The 9,818-nt window shown below is 47.2% G+C and overlaps 1 non-coding gene across 1 annotated transcript; it reads right to left on the bottom strand.

The window, feature by feature from the left end:
• Positions 1 to 4,819: 4,819 nt before the first annotated feature.
• TRNAG-GCC lies at positions 4,820 to 4,890 on the bottom strand. Its single transcript has one exon. It is a non-coding gene; the product is annotated as a tRNA-Gly (tRNA).
• Positions 4,891 to 9,818: the final 4,928 nt, after the last annotated feature.

Genomic DNA, 9,818 nt, shown 5'->3' on the forward strand with positions numbered 1-9,818 from the left:
ATACACAGTAAGTGCATATCAAATACCATAATTTTATTTTTATTTTACAGGCACAAGTCTCTGTGGTCGATCATCTTTGTCTCCTGCATATTTCCCTGCTAGGTTTTGTTGCTAAGGGGTCCACACCTCCTGGAGGAAAATCCAACCCGATGCACCATGGCCCGGAAGGTCTGCTTGACCTGGTGGTTCCGCCGGGAGTAGATGAAGGGGTTCAGCATGGGAATCACGGATGTGTTGAGCACGGCCACCCTTTGGTCAGTTCCACCCTTTCCTTGGCAGATAGTTTGATGTACATAAACATGCCCATGTCTCTCCCATACAAATGAAACCCTCTCTTGACCCCACCTCACCTTGTAGTTATCGCCCTATCTCCCTCCTACCATTTCTTTACAAACTCCTTGAACGAGTCGTCTACACGCGTTGCTTGGAATTCTTCAACGCCAACTCTCTCATCGACCCCCTACAATCTGGCTTCCGTCCCCTACATTCCACGGAAACTGCCCTCTCAAAGGTCACCAATGACCTCCTGCTTGCCAAATCCAATGGCTCCTACTCTAAACTAATCCTCCTCGACCTCTCAGCTGCCTTCGACACTGTGGACAACGTCATTCTCCTCAACCCGCTATCCAACTTTGGCTGCACAGACTCTGTCCTCTCCTGGTTCGCCTCTTATCTCTCCGGCCGTTGATTCTCAGTCTCTTTTGCGGGCTCCTCCTCCCCCCTCATCCCCGTACTGCAGGGGTTCCTCAAGGGTCAGTTCTTGGTCCCCTTCTGTTCTCTATCTACACTCACTCCCTTGGTGACCTCATTCGCTCCCACGGCTTCAACTATCATCCTTACGCTGATGACACCCAAATCTACATCTCTGCCCCTGCTCTCTCCCCCTCCCTCCAGGCACGCATCTCCTCCTGCCTTCAGGATATCTCCATCTGGATGTCTGCCTGCCACCTAAAACTCAACATGTCCAAGACTGAACTCCTTGTTTTTCCTCCCAAACCCTACCCTCTCCCTAACTTTCCCATCACTGTTGACGGCACTACCATCCTTCCCGTCTCACAAGCCCGCAACCTTGGTGTCATCCTCGACTCCGCTCTCTCATTCAACCCTCACATCCAAGCCGTCACCAAAACCTGCCGGTCTCAGCTCCGCAACATTGCCAATATCCGCCCTTTCCTCTCCATCCAAACTGCTACCCTGCTCGTTCAAGCTCTCATCCTATCCCGTCTGGACTACTGCACCAGCCTTCTCTCTGATTCCCATCTTCGTGTCTCTCCTCACTTCAATCCATGCTTCATGCTGCTGCCCGGATTGTCTTGGTCCAGAAACGCTCTGGGCATGTTACTCCCCTCCTCAAAAATCTCCAGTGGCTACCAATCTGCGGATCAGGCAGAAACTCCTCACTCTCGGCGTCAAGGATCTCCATCACCTCGCCCCCTCCTACCTCACCTCCCTTCTCTCCTTCTACAGCCCAGGCGGCACCCTCCGCTCCTCTGCCGCTAATCTCCTCACCGTGCCCCGTTCTTGCCTGTCTCGCCGTCGACCCCCAGCCCACGTCATCCCCCTGGCTTGGAATGCCCTCCCTCTGCCCATCCGCCAAGCTAGCTCTCTTCCTCCTTTCAGGCCCTACTGAGAGCTCACCACCTTCAGGAGGCCTTCCCAGACTGAGCCCCCTCCTTCCTCTCCCCCCCGTCCCCCTCTCCATCCCCGCGTCTTACCTCCTTCCCTTCCCCACAGCACCTGTATATATGTATATATGTTTGTACATATTTATTACTCTATTTATTTATTTATTTATTTATTTTACTTGTGCATATCTATTCTATTTATTTTTTTTTTGTTAATATGTTTGGTTTTGTTCTCTGTCTCCCCCTTCTCGACTGTGAGCCCACTGTTGGGTAGGGACTGTCTGTATATGTTGCCAACTTGTACTTCCCAAGCGCTTAGTACAGTGCTCTGCACACAGTAAGCACTCAATAAATATGATTGATTGATTGATTGATTGAGAGCTCACCTCCTCCAGGAGGCCTTCCCGGACTGAGCCCCCTCCTTCCCCTCCCCTTCCTCCCCCTCCCCATCTCCCCCGCCTTACCTCCTTCCCCTCCCCACAGCACCTGTATATATGTATATATGTTTGTACGTATTTATTACTCCATTTATTTATTTATTTATTTTGCTTGTATATATTTGTTCTATTTATTTTATTTTGTTAATATGTTTTGTTTTGTTGTCTGTATCCCCCTTATAGACTGTGAGCCCACTGTTGGGTAGGGACCGTTCCTATATGTTGCCAACTTGTACTTCCCAAGCGCTTAGTACAGTGCTCTGCACACAGTAAGCACTCAATAAATACGATTTAATGAATGAATGAATAAAAGTTGAATCTTTGTTAATAATAATAATCACGGTGGTCTCTACATGACACCCCCCTGGGAGAGGTAGTATCCTTCAGTTACTCTCTCCTTCCTTTCCTCCCTCCCTTCCCATATGGGTTCTCCTTTGCCTACCACCTATACTGGAGTGAAGCTCTCCCTCTCTCTCCAGGCTTTCTGTCTATTTTCCCTCCTCAGCTCTCCCTTCCTTAACCTCTGTGCTCTTCCCTCTTTTTAAAGAAGAAAACATAAAGGAGTTCAGGCATCTCTGTCCATCAAGGTGAAAGGAAGTGGGATCCCCTTTCTCTCTTCCCTGAGGAGGAGGGGACCCAGGATGCGCCTGTGGCTACGATAATAACTAGGGGTCCTGGTCCAAAATGGGGAAGACTCTAACCCAGGTCAGCTTTAGCTCTGAGTCTCCCGCTTCCCGGGGAAGCTGTCGCCCGAACGTTTCTGGAAGGAATTCCTGGCCCTCGGCACCTCTTACAATCTGTTCCACTACTTCCTTTTGCATGGGGTACCACAGGACTCCGTTCAGTCAGGTTCGGGAAGAGACAGGTGCACCTGACTGAAAGATTCAGACATATTCTTCTCCTCCTTTCGGGGGTGCCCCAGAGCAACACTCCTAGGTCCACTCCCTCCCAGAAAATCCTCTCGGTGGCTGTGGGCTGGAGGACGTAGCTGGAACTTTTATTCAGTTTTTCGGGAACTCAGGATGACCAGAGACTTGCCTGAGAGTCGCCACGGAGGTTACCAGTGTCCTGTCCCCTGGCTGCAGCTCGCATGGTAGCATAAGGTCCTCACGGGGATACAGACTGACCCTCGACCCTGGGACAGGCCGAGTTCCTGAGGATGCCTTGAGCTGACCCTCCTTATAGGAGACCGCGTCACGTGCTGACTAAACAGGCATCAATAATTGTATGCCCCCCTCCTAGGACCTCCAGGAGTGAGCTGGGGTCAGTCTCTCTACTTGGTATCATTTTCCAGAACAACAACAAGGATGGCAGACCAGCTTTCCTCAGCCAGGCGTCTGGTAATGCTTCCCTTAGTCCCATGCTTCTTGTGGTCTCCCTGAAAACTCAGCCTCCTTTTAGGACCTCTGCTCTTGTATCGAGATACTCCACTCCCCCAATACTAAATGGGATGTTAGGCCTATCATTTAATCAATCAACCAATCAATCAATTAAGTCAATCAGTCGCTCCATTATTCAATCAATGGCGTTTATTGAACAGCTAAGGAATGTAAATCTGATAGCATTTTGAAAAATGCCTTTTAATGGTATTTGCTAAACACTTACTTTGTGATAGGCGCTATACTAAGTGCTGGAGTACACACAGCTAATCAGCCCCATGTAGGGCTCACAATCCTAATCCCCATTTTGCAGATGAGGTAACTGAAGCATAGAAAAAGTTAAGTGATTTACCCAAGGTCACAATCTACAAGTGTCAGAGATGGGATTAAAGCCCAAGTCCTCTGACTCTCAGACACTGTACTTTCCACTAGGCAATGGTTAATGAGTGTTAATCAATCCATCCAGCAACCAAATGGAATTTATAGACAGCCTTCTAAGTCTTAGGCACTCTAAGGAGTGCTTTGGAGAAGACAAGTGGAGACAGACACATTGTTCCTGTCATCCTGGTGTTTCCAATCGAATGGGCGAGACAGATAGGGATGATTTCCAAAGAGTAGGAGCCTATGTAAGAACAAGAATAAGGAGCAGAAAAATGAGATAGATTGGAATGTCAGCCCAAATCATATTAAATCACTGAAATTATAATTAACGTATTCATATAGGTAAATGCAGAGTATGGATGTTAGAAGGTGGGAAAGAGATGGGGAGTGTGGGAAGGTGGAGGTGAGGGGGGGAGTGGGAAGTGAGACTGAGAGGATGAGATTGAGAGGTGGAGAACCTCTCATCAGTAAAATGGGGTATTATAATAATAATAATAATAATAATAATAATAATAATAATAATTATAATAACTCAAAAGAACCTGGGCTTGGGAGTCAGAGGACTCGTGTTCTAATCCCGACTCAGCCTCTTGTCTGCCTTGTGATCTTGGGCAAGCCACTTAACTTCTCTGTGTCTCTGTTCCCTCATCTGTAAAATGGGGATTAAAGACTGTGAGCCCCACGTGGGACAACCAGATTACCTTGTATCTACCCCAGCGCTTAGAACAGTGCTTGGCACATAGAAAGCGCTTAACATATACCATAATAATTCCCTGCTAGACTGTGAGCCCGTTGTTGGGTAGGGATTGTCTCTGTCTGTTTCCGAATTATACTTCCCAAGCTCTTAGTACAGTGCTTGCCTACAGAGTACGCTGTACAGAGTACACTGTACAGAGTACACTGTACGGATTACAGTGCTCTGCCTAGAGTAAGCGCTCAATAAGTACGATTAAATGGATGACTTAATGAAATAGTCCCGAGCCAAAAGGAAAACCGCTGCATTGGCCCGGAATCGAACCCGGGTCTCCCGCGTGGCAGGCGAGAATTCTACCACTGAACCACCAATGCTCACGTTGCTTCTTTCCTCCTTCAGTCTTTCCATGATAATGCAAGCTGAAACGGACCAAAGATTTTGGAAATCAATCTTATGAATTTATTGATGATGATTACTAAGCACTTATTCACTTGTTATAGTACTCTTCCAAACGCTTAGTACAGTGCTTTGCCTGCAGTAAATGCTCAATAAATACGATTGAAAGAATGAATGAATGGACTTCTCTGTGCCTCAGTTTCCTGAACTGTAAAATGGCTTTACCTGTTCTCCCTCCTATTTAGACTGTGAGCCCAATGTGGGACAGGGAATGTGTCCAAACTAATTAATGGTACCTTCCCCCAGCGTTTAGAGCACTGTTTGATGCATAGTAAGCGCCTAACAAATACTATGAAAACAAAGGGGAGTGGGAGGGTGGCAGAGGAAAACGTGGTATAGTGGTAAGAGCATGTGGGTTCTAATTCTGGCTCTACCACTTGTCTGCTGTGTGACCTGGGGCAAGCCACTGAACTTCTCTGTGCCTCAGTTCCCTCATCTGTTTTTAAGACTGTGAACCCTACGTGGGGCAACCTGATTACCTTATATCTACTCAGCGTTTAGAACAGGGCTTGGCACATAGTAAGCACTTAACAAATGCTGTTATTATTATTATTATTATTATTATTATTATCTCGGGAAATCGGAGGATGTTCACTAAGGTTTTCTCTACCAAACCCCCAGCTGGCCCTCACTCTCCTTGCCACAGCTCTGCACTCCCTTTTAATAATAATAATAATAATAATAATAATGGCATTTATTAAGTGCTTACTATGTGCAAAGCACTGTTCTAAGCGCTGGGGGAGATGCAAGGAAATCAGGTTGCTCCACGGGGGGCTCACAGTCTTCATCCCCCTTTTACAGATGAGGGAACTGAGGCCCAGAGAAGTGAAGTGACTTGCCCAAAGTAACACAGCTGACAGTTTCACCCCTCTTCCTCTCAGCAGTGGGGTTCTTAAAAATTCCGGATAATAACTCCTGGCGCCCCATGTCGAGAGAGACTCTAGGCTTTAAATTCGTTATGGGCAAGGAACGTGTCTGCTAATCCCGGGAACTAATCCTACCACTTGTCTGCTTGTGTTACCTTGGCAAATCACTTTACTTCTCTGTTCCTCAGTTACTTCATCTGTAAAATGGGGGATTCAATCCCCCTCTCTCCTACTTAGACTGTATGCACGTATCTTTTAGTTATATATTACAAGTTACTTATTTGCTCATATTATTGTCTGTCTACCCCGCTAGACTGTAAGGCCGTTAGGGGCAGGGAGCGTGACTGCTAATTGGTTGTATTGTAGTCTCCTAGGCGCTTAGTACAGTGTTCTGCACATAGTAAACGCTCAATAAGTTTCCATTTTTGCTTTTCCTGCATGTTTACCCACCCAGAGAGGTCTTTAAAAATTTGGCAAAGATTCAATCCACAGAACATCGGGACTAAATAGTCTGTAGACAAATCAGGAAGTTGGCTCGTTGGCCCTCCCCCTGATGACAAGTGACATCACTGCTACAGGAGCAAGGACTAACGATAATAATAATAATAATAATAATAATAATAATAATAATAATGGTACTTATTAAGTGTTTATTATGTGCAAGCACTGCTCTAAACTCTGGGGTTGGTAAAAGTTACTCAGATTGGACACAGTAATTTAGCTCAGATGCGGAGGAAAATTTTTAAAAAAACCCACATAGCAACTAGGGTGGTTATTCATTTCGACACCGACTCATTAAGTCAACCTCGGAATGTTCTTATTATGCAGAAGAAAAGACTAAATTATCCTCTGAGTGGACCAGGGAGGAGGATTGAGGTATCAGGATAACAGGCTAGGAGAGGGATTTCCAGGAGGGTGGGTGCGGGAGTGCACAGAGGAATGGAGAACTGCCAGGTCCTGCTTGGCGGGAAGAAGATGAAGCATTAGGCTAATGTGCAGGTACCGAGTATTTGTGGACCCTTTGCGACTCCTGCAGATTTTCCTGTGGTAATTTATCACAGATGAGCTCTCACATCCTGGAGGAAAACCCAACCGTTGAATCAAGTCCCTGAAGGCACGCTTGACCTGTTCGTTCCACAGTATGTAGATGAAGGAGTTCAGCATTGGAGCCACAGAGTGTTGAGAACCGCCACCCCCTTGTTCAGTACCACCCTGTCTTTGGAGGACGGTTTGATCTACATGAAGATACAACTGTCATATGTGATGGAGCCCATGACCGTACTAGAGGAGCAGGTGTAAAAGGCTTTTCTCCTCTGATGGGCGGAGGGCAGTCTTAGGATGGGGCAGACGATAGCCGTATAGGACACGGTCATCAGCACCGGCGTGTTAAGGAGTGTCCCCAAGGCCAGGACCCATCAGCACCAGGTAGCGGGTTTCTGTAAACGAAAGCCCCATCACTGCGGAAGAATCGCCGATGAAGTAGTTGAGGACGTTGGAGGCGCAGTAGTCTAGCCGGGGGATCATCACAACAGGTGGGAACACGGCCAGAGTAGTGGCGAGGAAAGGGCAGAGGACCAGCAGGGAGAAAACGTCCCCTCCATGACTGTCGTGTCATGCAGGGGCAGGCAGATGGTGACGAAGCGGTCATAGGACATGGAGGCCAGAGGGAAGAACTCTGTCACCCCCAGGAAGATGAGGAAGAACAGCTGAGTAAAGCAGTTGGAAAAGGAAATGGTTCTGTCTCCAGTGGCGATGGTCACCAGGAAGGCGATCTCTAGCAAGGAGACATTGCACAAGTAGAAGTACATGGGGGTGCGAAGGCGGGAGTCCAGCAAGGTTAGAGTAAAGATGGTCAGGTTCCAAGTTTTGCTCACTACGTAGGTGAGAAAGAGGTCGAGAAACAGCAGACCCTGCAGGTGAGGGTCATCTCTGAGCCCCACGAGGATGAACTCCTACCCTTCAAAACTCTACTGAGAGCTCACCTCCTCCAGGAGGCCTTCCCAGACTGAGCCCCCTCCTTCCTCTCCCCCACCTCCCCCTCACCATCTCCCCGCCTTACCTCCTTCCCCTCCCCACAGCACCTGTATATATGTATATATGTTTGTACGTATTTATTACTCTATTTATTTATTTATTTTACTTGTACATATTTATTCTATTTATTTTATTTTGTTAATATGTTTTGTTTTGTTGTCTGTATCCCCCTTATAGACTGTGAGCCCACTGTTGGGTAGGGATCTTCTCTATATGTTTCCAACCTGTACTTCCCAAGCGCTTAGTACAGTGCTCTGCACACAGTAAGCGCTCAATAAATACAATTGAATGAATGAATAAATGAATAAATGAATACTCCCGTTCGTTTCCCATGATTGGTTGGCGGAATCAGCCAAATCTGCAGAAGCAATGGGAGAGATTGGGGAGCTGAGGACAGGTGCAGAAATAGCCTAAGACAGGGAGAAGAGCCCATGGACCAACCAACAAGCGATTCCCCCTCCCCTGGACATTCAGTGGTTCAGGATACAGTTGCCACACGACCCAACCATGAATACCATAGAGAAGCGGCGTGGCTCAGTGGAAAGAGCCCGGGAATTGGGGTCAGAGGTCATTTGTTCAAATCCCTGCTCTGCCAATTGTCAGCTGTGTGACTTTGGGCAAGTCACTTCACTTCTCTGTGCCTCAGTTACCTCATCTGTAAAAAGGGAATTAAGACTGGGAGTCCCACGGGGGACAACCCGATCACCTTGAAACTTTCCCAGCGCTTAGAACAGTGCCTTACACATAGTAAGCGCTTAAAAATGTCATTATCATTATCATTATTATTATTATTATTATTATTATTATTATTATTCATACTGTAGTCAGAGAGGGTTTGGTAGGAAAATGTCCTCAGTTCGACTCCAGCCGATCCACTGTAGTCTTGTGGGCACCCGTTTGATCCCTCTCTTCTAATCCATCCCTGGCCCTTTCCCTGCCGATAGTACAGGTGATCCTGCAGTGCCCTGAAGGCCCCACGTACTTCTGGAAGCTTAGTTCTCTCTGGCTCCCACCTCTCAGTTTATTTCTCACTCTTTCCACTGCCTGCTTCTGTTCTTCTGTCTGCTTCTACCAGGATCTGGTAGTGACTTTCAGAGTCCAAGATTTATACAGCCTGGGGCAGTCGTGGGAGACCCGTGGGAGACCCCTAGGAAATGGGGTCAAAGATGTGGACCACTACCTTCAATTACCTCCCTCCTCCTCATCATCCTTTTCTTTTTCCTTTTCCTCCTTCTTTCTCATTTACTTCCTCTTCTTCTTTCTCTTGTTCTTCCTCTCATTACACTTTCTCCTCTATCTCCTCTTCCCTTTTCTTACTCATTCTCTTCCTCCTCTTTCTTCTCCTCTTACTTCTCGTTCTCCTCTTCCCCGTCTCCTTTTTCCTCCCATTATGCCACTTCTTCCTCTTCCTCCCTTCTTCTGTATTCCTTATCCCTTCTTCCCCTTCCTCCTCCTTTCTCCTGGTCATACACCTTCTCCACTTGTCTGGTGTCCTTTTCTATTGAGCAGCAGTTATACATAATTCAAGAACTATGCTGTGCAGTTGTTGAACCAGTTACAGCATTAACAAAGCACACCTATGCGCTAAGCCCCACCTGAAATACTGAGGTTGATTAGAATTGTCAGATCGGACCCAATTTCCATCCCACAGAAAGCTAACAGTCTATCCTATCCTCCGTTTATAGAGGAGAAAGCTGAGGTTCAGAGTGTTGAACTGTTTGCCCAGGGTATCCCCATAGGGCAGAGGGAAAATTTGGACTAGAAGCAAGGCCTCCTGACTCCCAGGCCCGTGCTCGTTTCCCTAAGTTGCAATTCCTCCTGCCGAAGAGTAAAGACAGACCCATCACAGGCAAGATGTGATGACTGACCAGACTGGACAACTTCTCTAACAGGAAGCCCGGGCTCTCCAGGGTGGGGGTAAAATCTTCTTCCTGTTCAATGTGGAA

Source organism: Tachyglossus aculeatus (genome assembly GCF_015852505.1).
Source record: "Tachyglossus aculeatus isolate mTacAcu1 chromosome 12 unlocalized genomic scaffold, mTacAcu1.pri SUPER_6_unloc_3, whole genome shotgun sequence".
NCBI classification, from domain to species: domain Eukaryota; kingdom Metazoa; phylum Chordata; class Mammalia; order Monotremata; family Tachyglossidae; genus Tachyglossus; species Tachyglossus aculeatus.